The sequence below is a fragment of the Mesoplodon densirostris genome, chromosome 8 (genome assembly GCF_025265405.1).
Source record: "Mesoplodon densirostris isolate mMesDen1 chromosome 8, mMesDen1 primary haplotype, whole genome shotgun sequence".
NCBI classification, from domain to species: domain Eukaryota; kingdom Metazoa; phylum Chordata; class Mammalia; order Artiodactyla; family Ziphiidae; genus Mesoplodon; species Mesoplodon densirostris.
Genome location: NC_082668.1, coordinates 48,012,880 through 48,026,318, shown reverse-complemented (window position 1 = coordinate 48,026,318; position 13,439 = coordinate 48,012,880). Strand labels below are relative to the sequence as shown.

The 13,439-nt window shown below is 33.5% G+C and overlaps 1 protein-coding gene across 5 annotated transcripts in view; it reads left to right on the top strand.

Annotated features, from left to right (window-relative positions):
- The window catches only part of GULP1 (GULP PTB domain containing engulfment adaptor 1), a 294,504-nt gene that overhangs the window by 134,453 nt on the left and 146,612 nt on the right, over positions 1–13,439 (top strand). Inside the window, exon 3 of one of the 5 annotated variants that reach the window (XM_060107068.1) lies at positions 6,032–6,116. The exons of the other annotated variants lie outside the window; for them this stretch is intronic. The gene's annotated coding sequence lies outside the window, so the exon portion shown is untranslated. The remainder of the gene's footprint in view (positions 1–6,031; positions 6,117–13,439) is intronic. 5 annotated transcript variants of the gene reach the window in all.

The window sequence follows — 13,439 nt, the reverse complement described above, 5'->3', positions numbered from 1 at the left end:
AAGTGAAGCAGATAGAACTAATCTTCAGTCTTGATAGGCGTCATCAGGTTTTTCCATTAGCAGCAAGCTAAGCTAAGTTAGTGGTGGTCTAGGGTAGAAGTCAGGTATGGTAAGCATAAAGTCACAGCCATATCATAAGTAAGAAATAGAGTTGGAATAATGCCGAGAAGATGAGAGTCTCTAGTTACAGTCTCACTGCCTCAGTTACAAAAATACCTTCATTATTTCAAACTTCCTTGAGGTAACATGGAATGAGTGCAACCACTCTCAGTTAAAAGTGAATTTCTCGGTTTGCAAAGTGATACAACTAAATCGAGATGCCCCAGTGCTCTATTTTAGAACACAAAGCCCTATTCCAGGAATCTTTTGCCCATCCTGTGACTAGTTAATAATTAATAATATTAAATATGAAAAAGGAAGGAAAGATATAAGCATCTAGAATAAAATGAGAAATATACTTTTAAAATTTTATTGAATTTATATTTCCAATGTTTTTTTAATTTTTATTTTTTGTAAGCATTATTTTCACTCTTAAATGAAATTCTTTCTATGTAGCTTTTCTCTTCTCATCCTTACTTACTTCTCTCTCTCTCTTCCTCTTTTTTCCTTTCTTTCTTCTGTTCTTCCTTTGAGAGATCTTTTTGAGGTGATGAAAATGTTCTGCATAAATTTAATTAGATTGTGGTGATGGTTGCACAACTTGGTAAATATTCTAAAAACCACTGAATTGTGTATTTTAAATGAGTGAGCTCTATGGCATGTAAATTATATACATATACATTTCACTTTTTTACAAAGGGAAATGCCAACCAGAGGTTAATTAAGGCAACTGGACTGGAGTAAGTAAAGTACAAGGACACTGGGTCTTTTCTCAGATTGATTACAACAAATCACAAGATTAGACATTGAGTTTTAGGACTCAATTGGTAAGTCCTTTCAGGTCATAACAATCTTGCTTTTTTTAGTCTTGAGATGGAAGAGATGGACTGACAATCAGAAAATTGGCATTAGTCGCAGCTTTCATTCACCTATATCAATTTGTGGACTTTGTGTCCTACATCCTGGGAAGGGAGACTGTCAGTGATAATTCAGAGACAGGATTTGCCATTTATGAAGACAAGCCATGGTATAGCAAGCTCTTGAATATATTCAATTGAAAGATGAATAAAAAGCATACAAAACATGCAAGACATTTACTGCATTTAATCATATATAGTTGAATAAATAAATTATATATATATATATATTTAAATTTATTGATTTATTTATTTTTGGCTGCATTGGGTCTTCGTTGCTTTGTGCTGGCTTTCTCTAGTTGTGGCGAGTGAGGGCTACTCTTCTTTGCGGTGCGCAGGCTTCTCATTGTGGTGGCTTCTGTTGTGGCAGAGCCCGGGTTCTAGGCGTGCGGGCTTCAGTAGTTGTGGCACATGAGCTCAGTAGTTGTGGCTTGCAAGCTCTAGAGCTCAGGCTCAGTAGTTGTGGCACACAGGCTTAGTTGCTCTGCAGCATGTGGGATCTTCCCGGACCAGGGCTCAAACCCATGTCCACTGCATTGGCAGGTGGATTCTTACCACTGCGCCACTGGAGAAGTCCTGGGTAAATATATTTGAACACTTGTTTCTAAAGTCTGGTAAGCTTTATTCATTTTCAGGTAAATTCCAGATCACAATGGTGAAGATTGAGTTCTTGAAATAGTATTATAATTTCTGTTTTTGAAAAAGTTTTGCATGCCCAGAAAATATTTTTTGCCTACATCAGGAAATTTTTCAAAATACTTAACAGTTAAACTCCATTTTAAAACTGGGACAGCGAGAATCCAGCAAATTCAAATATGTGTGAAATAATACAAATACAAGGTTGTTTTCTTTTCATTGTTCTGTAAAGCAGAGTCAATTTGGTTGTTTTTGTTGCCTCATCTCACTCATGACAGGAAATTCCTTTTCCCGTTATCTCTCTCTTTTTTAAAAAAATTCTTTCATAGTTACATGTTTTATTAATCACGTCTGAGAAAAGTCATTGATTTTCATTTTGTACAGCATTATCTTGTAAGTACAAAATACAGTGAAACTTCCAAGCTTTTTGCATATCAGAGCTGAAACTGAAAGTATCTCCATAATTGAATCTTCACTTCTTATTTGTAATAAGTTTATCCTTAGGAGGATACTTCATAGTGTTTGATCACAGATGAGTTTGAGCATTGCTATCACTCAATAATGTTAAGCATCTGTCAGATTCTCTCCTATACTATATATTAATTTTTTCTCCGTTAAGCAAATATTTATTGGCAGCCTGTGGGAATAAGATACACTTAGGTCCTCTTTCCTTGGTATATTCACGAAAGCCTCTGAAACTAAATTTCCAAGTCAGGCCATACTAAGGCCTGGCATAATAAGTTTTCATCGTTAACAGTTTTTTTGTGTTTGTGGTTTTCTTTTTTTTTTTTTTTGATTTCAATTTTTTATTATATATTGTTTTTAAAATTCCAGTTTCCAATTGTTCGTTGTCCTGTTATCTCTTATCGAACGCTGGGAGCTTTTAAAGCATGGCTCGTTGGATTATAAAGGATTGTTGTTTTGTTACATTTGCTCAAATTAGTGCTATTTGCTACAATTACCCAGTAGTTTCTTTACACTTACTTACTTTCTTTACTTTCTGTGCCAGAAATTGCTTACACACTCTAAATTATGGGAATAGCTCAGGTGATCTTTGTTAGCAGGAAGGAAGATGCATTTTAAGTTTTTTTCCCAGTGGTAACTATATACTATAATTTATTCAAATTAGTTAAAAACAGCAAAAAATATATTACTATAGAATGTCTAGAGAATTAGTTTGTATTTATTCAACTATGCTATCATTTGAAAAACTATTTTCACTTCATTTTAAAACGCTATTCCTTTGTAAAACATGAGTGTATCCAATCTTAATGGAAGTCTGACATCATGGGAAAAATTGTTTAAAATGAGAATTCAGAAGATCCTTATTGATTATCTGGTCTCACCTCCTCAATGACAAAGAGCAGATTTGTTCTTTTAAGGAGGAACTTTTATTTCCCCCATTTAAAACTCTTGAATCAGTCACAGTCATTAATAACTTTGGTAGCCCTACCTATGTAAAAATTATGAAATTTTAAATATGTGAAGTCCAAACTAACAGAGTTTATATTTTAACTTGGAATATTTGTGTGCTTATGTGTGCATGCGTGTGTATGTGTGTTGTGGTGTGTGTGTGTTTTGTGTTTACAGAGGGATGTAGGAGTTAATACAATGATAAAATGTCAATATGCCAAAATATATTTTTTCTTTTAGAACATTTTTACTAAAATTTCAGATTAAAAACATGAAGTGTTATCGTTCCCAGCCTTTTAAAATTTTTATTTATTTTCATTTTTAAAATTATTTATTTATCTATTTAAATTTTTATTGGAGTATAGTTGATTTATAATATTGTGTTAGTTTCAGGTATACAGCAAAGTGAATTAGTTATACATATACATATATCCATTCTTTTTCAGATTCTTTTCCCATGTTGGTTATTACAGATTGTTGAGTAGATTTCCCTGTGCTATACAGTAGGTCCTTGTTGGTTATCTATTTTATTTTATTATTATTATTTTTTTAACATCTTTATTGGAGTATAATTGCTTTAAAATGTTGTGTTAGTTTCTGCTGTATAACAAAGTGAATCAGCTATACATATACATATATCCCCGTATCCCCTCCCTCTTGCATCTCCCTCCCACCCTCCCTATTCCACCCCTCTAGGTGCTCACAAAGCACCAAGCTGATCTCCCTGTGCTATGCGGCTGCTTCCCACTAGCTATCTATTTTACATTTGGTAGTGTATATATGTCCATGTCACTCTCTCACTTTGTCCCAGCTTACCCTTCCCCCTCCTTGTGTCCTCAAGTCCATTCTCTACATCTGCGTCTTTATTCCTGTCCTGCCCCTAGGTTCTTCAGAACGATTTTTAAAATTTAGAGTCCATATACATGTGTTAGCATACGGTATTTGTTTTTCTCTTTCTGACTTACTTTCCTCTGTATGACAGACTCTAGGTCCATCTACCTCACTACAAATAACTCAATTTCGTTTCTTTTTATGGCTGAGTAATATTCCATTGTATATATGTGCCACATCTTCTTTATCCATTTATCTGTCAGTGGACACCTAGGTTGCTTCCATGCCCTGGCTATTGTAAATAGTGCTGCAATGAACACTGTGGTACATGTCTCTTTTTGAATTATGGTTTTCTCAGGGTATATACACAGTAGTGGGATTGCTGGGTCATCTGGTAGTTCTATTTTTAGATTTTTAAGGAGCCTCCATACTGTTCTCCATAGTGGCTGTACCAATTTACATTCCCACCAACAGTGCAAGAGGGTTCCCTTTTCTCCACACCCTCTCCAGCATTTATTGTTTGTAGATTTGTTGATGATGGTCATTCTGACTGGTGTGAGGTGATACCTCATTGTGGTTTTGATTTGCATTTCTTTAACTATTAGTGATGTTGAGCATCCTTTCATGTGTTTGTGGGCAATCTGTATATCATCACCAGCCTTTTGTTGTTGGTACTTCCATCCACTCATTCAGTCATTCATCAATCAATTAAAATTTTTTTTTGTCTCATATGTGGCAGGTTTGGGGTTAAAACCATAAAGAAGGCATAGCTTTTGCATTTGAGAATCTTTTTGGTTTAATAGAGTGAAAGTATGTATAAATTAATAATTTCAAATAGTGTGACAGAGAATATATGAAGACATGTGGAGGGAGTGGCCATCTTTTTGGGAGTGGAGCACTCAAATACATGCTTAATATGGGAAAAAGCTTTACAGGCAGAGGGACAGGTAGAGCTGAAGAATGGAAGTACGAAGGACTTAGCAGGAGAATGGAAAAATCACATCTTCATTTTTAGAAATGTAACTCTAGCTGCTTTTTGCTTTCATATGGAAAAACTCCTCAAGTAGAACTAAGTAGCTGTTCTTTGTTTTTATTCAAAAGTGAAGTGTTGAACCTCCTTCTTCATATTTTCTTTATTTTTAAAATATTTCTCATGTCAAAAAATTCAAAATTAAAAAAATTCATTCACAATGTAGATAAACATTGAATAACCTCTGAACATACTGTTATTTTCTTGACCTTTTCATTTCTCTTTGTTTATTTTTTTATCCGTCATGTATTATACCCTTTAAATATTATATTTATTCCTCTCAAAATTCTCCAAATTCCTTTTAAAACTTCAGTCCCGAATTCATCAGGTTTCATTTGAAGTGTTAATTAGTGATAAATTTTACTTAGAATTAGTTCTTATCAATGGCCTTTTGAAACAATAAATTTAGCCATAGTAATTGGTTAATTTCTAAGAATAAATTCAGTTGTCGTGATTGTACAAATACATATGTATGTGTATATATACACATGTACATATATATTACACATACACTACACACACATACTGCACATACACACACACATATATATAACTTACATATGATTCTCTGTATACATATATATAAATATATACATATACTCATAAATTCATTCCTGGAACTAAATGATAGGCCATTCTTTCAACCTTTTCCTACACTTAAATAGCCTTTGTCGGTTTGATGTTTTATTTGTTGTTTGGAAAACATGAAACTTAAAAGTAGAACTTAGTTTAGATTTGCTTTTCACCTTATATTATGAAGCTCTGATGTATTTTCTAATTTAGTTGAATATGTGCACACCTATTTAAAGTAAATAAGCATTCAAATTAAATAGAGAATTTTAGTAAAATATTAATTGGTTTTGAACTCAGGCAGGAATTTTGATTTAGAAAAAAAAGCCCTGCAGCACATTAAAAAGAAATTTTCTCAACTGTTACTGAAAATACCTTTTTCTTTCGTAAGTCTTTTCCAGGACACACAGGTTAAAGGATGTAATAAGACTCTCTTTCTTACTGTGACCACATGAGAGCAGTGGAGTTTCTCTTGCCTGTGCTAATTAGAGGCACTGACCCTATAGAGGCACTATTTATTTCTCTGCTGCTTCAGTTTCCAGACCCCTGGACTCCTCAAACATCTCTTTGGCCTGCTTTCTGAGAAGTACTGCCTAGAAGATGAGCTGTTCACAAATCAGGTAGAGATTCAGGTTAACCTTTAGTACTATATGGTCTGCTTTTCAAAAGTCAAGCATGGATGGCTTCTTTTCCTTAGCTGTTTCCAGTTTATTCACTGCTCCTGAGGATGAAAAAAGTCAAGTTCTACCAGCTGAAGGTGAGTTTTTGAGAAACTCTATTTGTTTATAATTGTGCCCTGCTTTTCTGTAGCACTACACTCAAAGAGCCCAGTAAAGTATAGAAATTTTTTATCCCGTTTTAAAGATGAGGAAATGTCTTTATTCCTTTAAAACTGTTGTATGTGTTTGTAGAAACAATTTATTCCCACTTTATAGTCCTAATGAAAGAAGTAAATCTGGAATATGTGATTTACCCTTGGCCATATAGATAATGAAAATGAGAATTAGTACCAGTTTTAACCTATTCCTAAGGTAGTATTCTTTCTGCTGCGCAACACTGCGTACACCCTTATGCCTCTTTCATTAGTTTTAAATAAAACAATAGATTCTTCCAAAAATTCCATGTCTATGACCTGATTGCATTTAAAGAGTACTACATCCTTGTAAAACATACTCTTTTAGAAATTCCTGAGAAAGAATTATTTTAAATTTTAAAACTGTGATGAAAAACAAAATTTCTGTACTAATCAGTATTTTTGAGCCCCATATAATTTTAGTAACTAAAAAGTCAGTTAAAGGTATTATTGTGAAAATTTTAACATGTCAAAATGATTTTCATTATGAGTTAACAGAAATATAAATATTCATGAATTAACATTTTAAAATGGATAAAGTTGAGTTGAAAATAGCACTTTTAAAATTTATTTCTTTTTACTTATTTTCAGACTTTCATCATGTTTCTATTTTTAAAAATATATATGTATATATTATGTTTCTATATATGTATATATGTATATGCATATACACACAATATATATGTATATGTATGTGTGTATATATATATGTGTGTGTATGTGTGTGTGTGTGTGTGTGTGTACTTGAGTTTCAGTCTTGAAAATAAACCTTCTTTAAAGTCAGGTCTATCTTTGCTTCATTTCAGGATACTTTGGTATTTCATTTACTACAGATATTAAAAAATAATCGTGTCTTCTTAAATGTGCAGCTATTGGAGGAATCATTCTCTGGCCTTGCGATAGAAATCTTTCTGTTGAATTAGATCGTCAAATGTAAAGTTGAGTAGCTGAGATTTTTATTTGAATTGATAGCAAAGAGAACTACTAACTAACAACACATGAAATATACCTTTTAAAAATTGCGACTCTTTTAATCCTTTAAAATTTTTACAAGTGTAAATTTTATAATATAAAAAATACTTTATCAAAATTACTAGTATCAGTTGAATTGAATTCACTCTAATAGTTGTAAATTGTTTTTAATTTTTATTATGAAAAATTTCAGACATGTGCAGAGTTCACGGTAGTGTAATGAACCCTCATGTATCTCTCACCCACCTTCAGCAATTTCCATGCATGGCCATTCTGTTCATCCGTATGTTTTTCCTTACCCCTCTCCTAGTATTATTTTGATGCAAATTCCAACATTCTCTAATTTCATCCATGAGTACTTCTGTGTGAATCTCTAAAAGATAAAACTATTATAAATGTAATTGTTATGCCATTATGACATGAAAATAATAATTCTTTAATAGCATCAATAGCTAGCCATGTTTAAATTCCCAGTTGTCTGATAAACATAATAGTGTTTTCAATTTGCTTGTTTTAACTATAACCTATAATCCTTAACAAGTCCATAATTTACAATTTTTCATGTGTCTTTTCAGTATCATTTAATCAGTAATTTTCTCCTTCACCTTTCTTTCTTTTTCCCCCCATGTAACAAATAAATGTTGAAGAAGCTTGGTCCTTTGTGCTGTAGAGTTTCTCACCATCTGAATTTTAATGATGGCATCCCTGTGGAGTAGTTTAACATGTTCCTCAGTTCTCTGAATTTTCTGTAAAATGTTAATGATACAGATTTTGATCAGAATCAGGTTTGATTTTCTTTTGGCAAATCTGTCTCCTAGTGGTGTAGTGTTCTTTCATCAGGAGTTATATAACTTTTGCTTGCTTTTCTTGTTTGGCATTAAGTAGCCACTGATGCTCAAAGGCTCCACTAATTTATTAGGGATTGAAAATGAATGTTCCAATTCTATCATTACTTTTACAGTTACTAGTAGGATACTTCTAAAGAAAAAACTGCCCTTCATCTACTATTGTGTTAACTAATGAAATAGTTTACATAGGAAAGTCAAGATAAATGATTGGTTCTTTCCCTTTATTTGCTGGCTCTCAAAATAGTGAATTTGTTTTCTAGCATTTTTCAATGTTGAGAGATGAATTATCCTTTCTTATTCCTATTAGCTCATGAATTTAGACATATTTGACATGTTTCAATCAATTTCAGTTATTATTCTAATTGATGATGAATTTTCCATTGGGGCATTTTCAACCTTATACTTATTAGACTATGTACAATTCCTGTCCCAGACATTGAATCAGCCATTTGTCCAAGGAACTTTGGCTCTTTAGTGGGAAGTACTATTTTTCAAGACCAAAACTTGGGTGCCAGAGTGCTGCTCATTGCTACTGGAGTTGGCTGTTTCTAACCTTTCAATATTCCTTTTTTTTAAAGATAAAAATAGGTCTTGAGTTTACACTGATTGTTCCAGTTTGAAATCAGGACTGTAGAGCTTTTACTTAACTATTTCTGTTTCACATATGTATCTTCTTTCACCTGCATTAAGAATCCCAGTTCTCAATACCAATGAAGACAAAAGAATATAATGATATTCATTGTTATCCCACTTTATAGACAAAAGAGACTCAGAGTCACAATTCCATTACTATCTCACTTATATGATTACCGAGTTTAAATTTTGTTTGCACTTCCTTTTGTCCTTATGATATATCCCCTTAGAGATATTAGGTCAGATTATTCTGTTTTAGAGTCACATGAAATAGCTCTTGTCTGTATAGTTATACTACCAACTGGATACATATTTAGGGTCATACTTTTCATTTTATTTTCTATTTTCAGAAATTGCCCTTTTAAAATTTAATTTTGCTTTATAATTTAGTAAAAATTTACCTGTTTTCAAAGTTCAATCTATTAAACAATGTATACTTAAAGAAGACAGGCCTCAATCTTTGTCCTCCATTTGTTGAAATTTTACTGCATTAAACGTATATCATTTCTTTTCTCTCTCCCTCTCTCTTTCTCCCTCTATATGTATATATTATATGCATACATGTATATATACATACACATGCATATACATACATTTATACATCCACTATATAGTACATAATAACACACAAATAAATATAAAATTTTTTTCTGAACTGTTTGAGATGAAGTAGCAGACATGCTGTCCCATTACCCCTTATTAGTTCAACAACTTTCTCCTAAAAACAAGGACATTCTCCTTTATAACCACAGTATAGCCATCAAAATCACAAAATTAATATTGAATTCCATCATCTCACTCACAAACTCTATTCATGTTTTGCTGAGAGTCCCAATAGTATCCTTCAAGATCCAATTTAAGGATTGCATATTACATTTAGCTGTCTCTTTAATCTCTTTAATCTCTCAGCTTGGAAAGTTACCCGTCTTCCCGTTCCTTTCATGACCTTGACATTTTTAAAGAATACTGGCTACTTTGCAGAGTATCTCTCAATTTGGGTTTGTCTGATGTTTTCTCATGATTAGATTCAAGTTATACTCTTGTGGTTTGAGCACCACAGAAGTGTTGCTGTGTTCTCCATGCATCAGGAGCCACATGGTGTCTGTATGTCCCAATACCAGTGATCATTTTCTCAACATTTTTAATATGGTATCTGCCTTATTTCTCTTCTGTAAAGTTTGGCAATGAGTAGTTTTATGCAAATGAGTAACTAATATTTGGGAGAGATATTTTAAAACCTTCTGAATCACTTGATCTACATCAAATTTCACCTATTAGTTTTAGCACTGATTACCCTTATCTTTTTTTTTTTTTTTTTTTTTTTTTTGCGGTATGCGGGCCTCTCACTGTTGTGGCCTCCCCCGTTGTGGAGCACAGGCTCTGGATGTGCAGGCTCCGGACGCGCAGGCTCAGCGGCCATGGCTCACAGGCCCAGCCGCTCCGCGGCATATGGGATCCTCCCAGACCAGGGCACGAACCCGTATCCCCTGCATCGGCAGGCGGACTCTCAACCACTTGCGCCACCAGGGAGGCCCTTACCCTTATCTTAATTAGTTATTGCTATGATGGTTGCCAAATGATAGCTTTTTAATTCTGTCATTCCTTCTATATTGGCATTCTACTATAAAGTACAATTTTCCTTTTCTGTGACGTATGTATTATTCGGTTGGCCAAAAAGTTCGTTTAGGTTTTTTCCATAAGATGTTATGAAAAACCCAAATGAACTTTTTGGCCAACCCAATAATTATTTATAGCATTATTGACTCATGACTCTTATTTCATTCAATGGTTTATAATCCATTACTATCATTATTTATGTTCTTTAAATTGTCTCAATTGTAACCCTTTAGGCTCTTGTGTCACTTTGACATACCTCCATCATTCTTTGAGCACTTTTTTGCTTTTTGAGCAGAAGAGGTTCGGGTTCATCGTGTACTTTCTCTGCCTCAGCCCTGGTATCAGTCATTTCTCCAAGGCCTGCCAACACTTCCCTTGACAAAGAATACACAGGAAGTGGCTGGCTGGTCCCAGGTCAGCTTGGTCAACATGTCAGTTTAGTCCTGAGTAAGCCCCTGGGCTAGATTGAGTCCTGGCTCTATGAACCGTTCATTTTATTTTATGTTTTGTTTTAACCTCTTGTTTTCCTATGGCATTCAATATCTGATCTCTTCTTCTCTCCCTTCTCGTTAACTCCAGCATCTGACTCAAAGTAACAGTCTTTATTTTGCTGTTTATGTATAAAATACAATTAGCAAGCTCATTTTACTTTTCACATAATTTCCATGGTTACATCCATTTTTGATACCGTCCTTTATCAGTATTGCACATTATATGTTCTACCCTGTACTCATCATTTCTTCTTGGTTTTACATATGAATATATATATCTTTTAAAATTTGACTTATTTTTTGAGATGAAATTCACAACATGAAAATAACTATTTTAAAGTGTGCAGTTCAGTGGTATTTAGTCCATTCACAGTGTTCTTTAAACACTGTCTCTATCTAGTTACAAAACGTTTTCATTGCCCTAAAAGAAAACCCCATACCTAGTAAGCAGTGAGTCCTCATTCTTACCTCCTCCCAGCACCTGGCCACCAGCAAGTTGCTTTCTGATTTACTCATTCTAGATATTTCAAAGAAATGGGATCATATAATATCTGGCTTTTAGTGTCTGATTTCTCTCACTTTAGTATAATGTTTTTGAAGATTCATCCACATCGTAGCATATACTAACATCTCAGTCCTTTTAATGGCTAAATAATATTCCATTGTGTATATATACCACATTTTTGCTTAACCATTCATCCATTAATGAACATTTAGGTTGTTTCCACCTTTTGATTATTGTAAATAGTGCTGCTATGAGCATTTGCGACAAGTATATGAGTACTTTTTTCAATTCTTTTGGGTCAATTCCTGGATCATGGGGTAATGCTATGTTTAACTTTTGAGGAACAGCCAAACTGTTCCATAGTGGTTGCATCATTTTACATTCTCTCCAGCAGTGTCTCCACACTCACTAACACTTGTTATTATCTGTTTTTTAAAAATTATTATTATAGTGATTCTAGTCAGTGTGAAATGGTATCTCATGGTTTCAATTTGCATTTCCCTAATGATTAATGATGTTGAGCATCTTTTCATGTTCTTGTTGGCCATTGGTATATCTTTGGAGAAACGTCTTTTCAAGTCCTTTGACCATTTTTAATTGGGTCATTTGCCTTTTTGTTGTTTGAGTTGTAAATGTTCTTTATATAGTGAAGATATATTTAGTGTTCACCACTAGCCTTATGTAATTGTTTCTCTTGTTAGTTTGGCTGCCTGAAGGTGATAATTCAGGAAGACCTGATAGGAATGCTTCCTTAGTTCTCACATGCTGACAACAGTTGGTCTACACCTTAATATTTCAAAGGTATTTGCTTGATCTAAAATCATTAGTTCCCATTTTCCTTTCTTCAGTTGTCTTCTGCCATTAGCGTTGTTGTTAAAACTTTGATTTCAATCTGACTTTTTTCTTCTTTATAAGTGCCTTGGAGTTTTTGCCTACATTCTCAAAGTTTTTTTTTTTCTTTCACTTTAAATTTTACTGGAATTTGACGAGAACATGTCTTGTTGGTCATTTTGGTGACTTTGTCCAAGTATACAATGTAATATTCATATGCACATATTTTTAAATCTTTTTTTCCTTTTTAGCAAAGTTTTTTTTTTAATTTTTAATTTTAGTATTCATTCTGTCCCATTGTTGTGGTTGTCTCCTTTGAGGACTCATTATATGTTGGGTTATTTTTTCTGCATTCTATATTTAGAGACTTCCTCTCAAATCCTTTGTATCTCTTTCTTCATTTCTTTTTTTTAAACTTAAAAAATTCTTCCTATTTTTCTCTTTTAGTTCTTTATAGCACTATAAAGACTGTTTTCATTCTTCTGGTTTAGTTTTTCCTTCTGAAATTACTTATTTCATTTATTTCTAAATTTTCTGAGTTTTGTCACCTAATTTTTGAGTTTTCCTAATTTTTTTTTTTTTTTTTTTGCGGTACACGGGGCCACTCATTGTTGTCACCTCTCCCGTTGCGGAGCACAGGCTCCAGACACGCAGGCTCAGCAGCCATGGCTCAAGGGTCTAGCTGCTCCACGGCATGTGGGATCTTCCCAGACTGGGGCATGAACCCATGTCCCCTGCATCGGCAGGTGGACTCTCAACCACTGCACCACCAGGGAAGCCCCAAGTTTTCCTAATTTTTATTCTGTTGTTTTTCAGGTCTTCTGTTATTTTCTTAATTTATTTTGGCTTATTTTAAAAAATTAGGCTAGAGATTTAATTTGATTTGTTGGCAAGTCTTTTGGCATGCTTTCATTGCTTATAATGATATTATTCTCTTCTCATTTTCTTTTATACTTTTATTACAATTTTATGAGATTCTAATACAATTTTTTTCATTTAAATATTTTTGGCATGAGATTAGGTTTGCTGAAAGTTTGAACAAAAGTAGTGGCTTACAATGTCTTTTCAAGCTTCATAATGCTAAAATTCTCTCTTCTGTGGATAGCTTCATACTTTCAGATTCTGGCCTTGTCTTCTCCCCTAAGTTTTTCTGGACTTTTTCTGTAGTCACAATTATTTCAGTTTATCTCAGT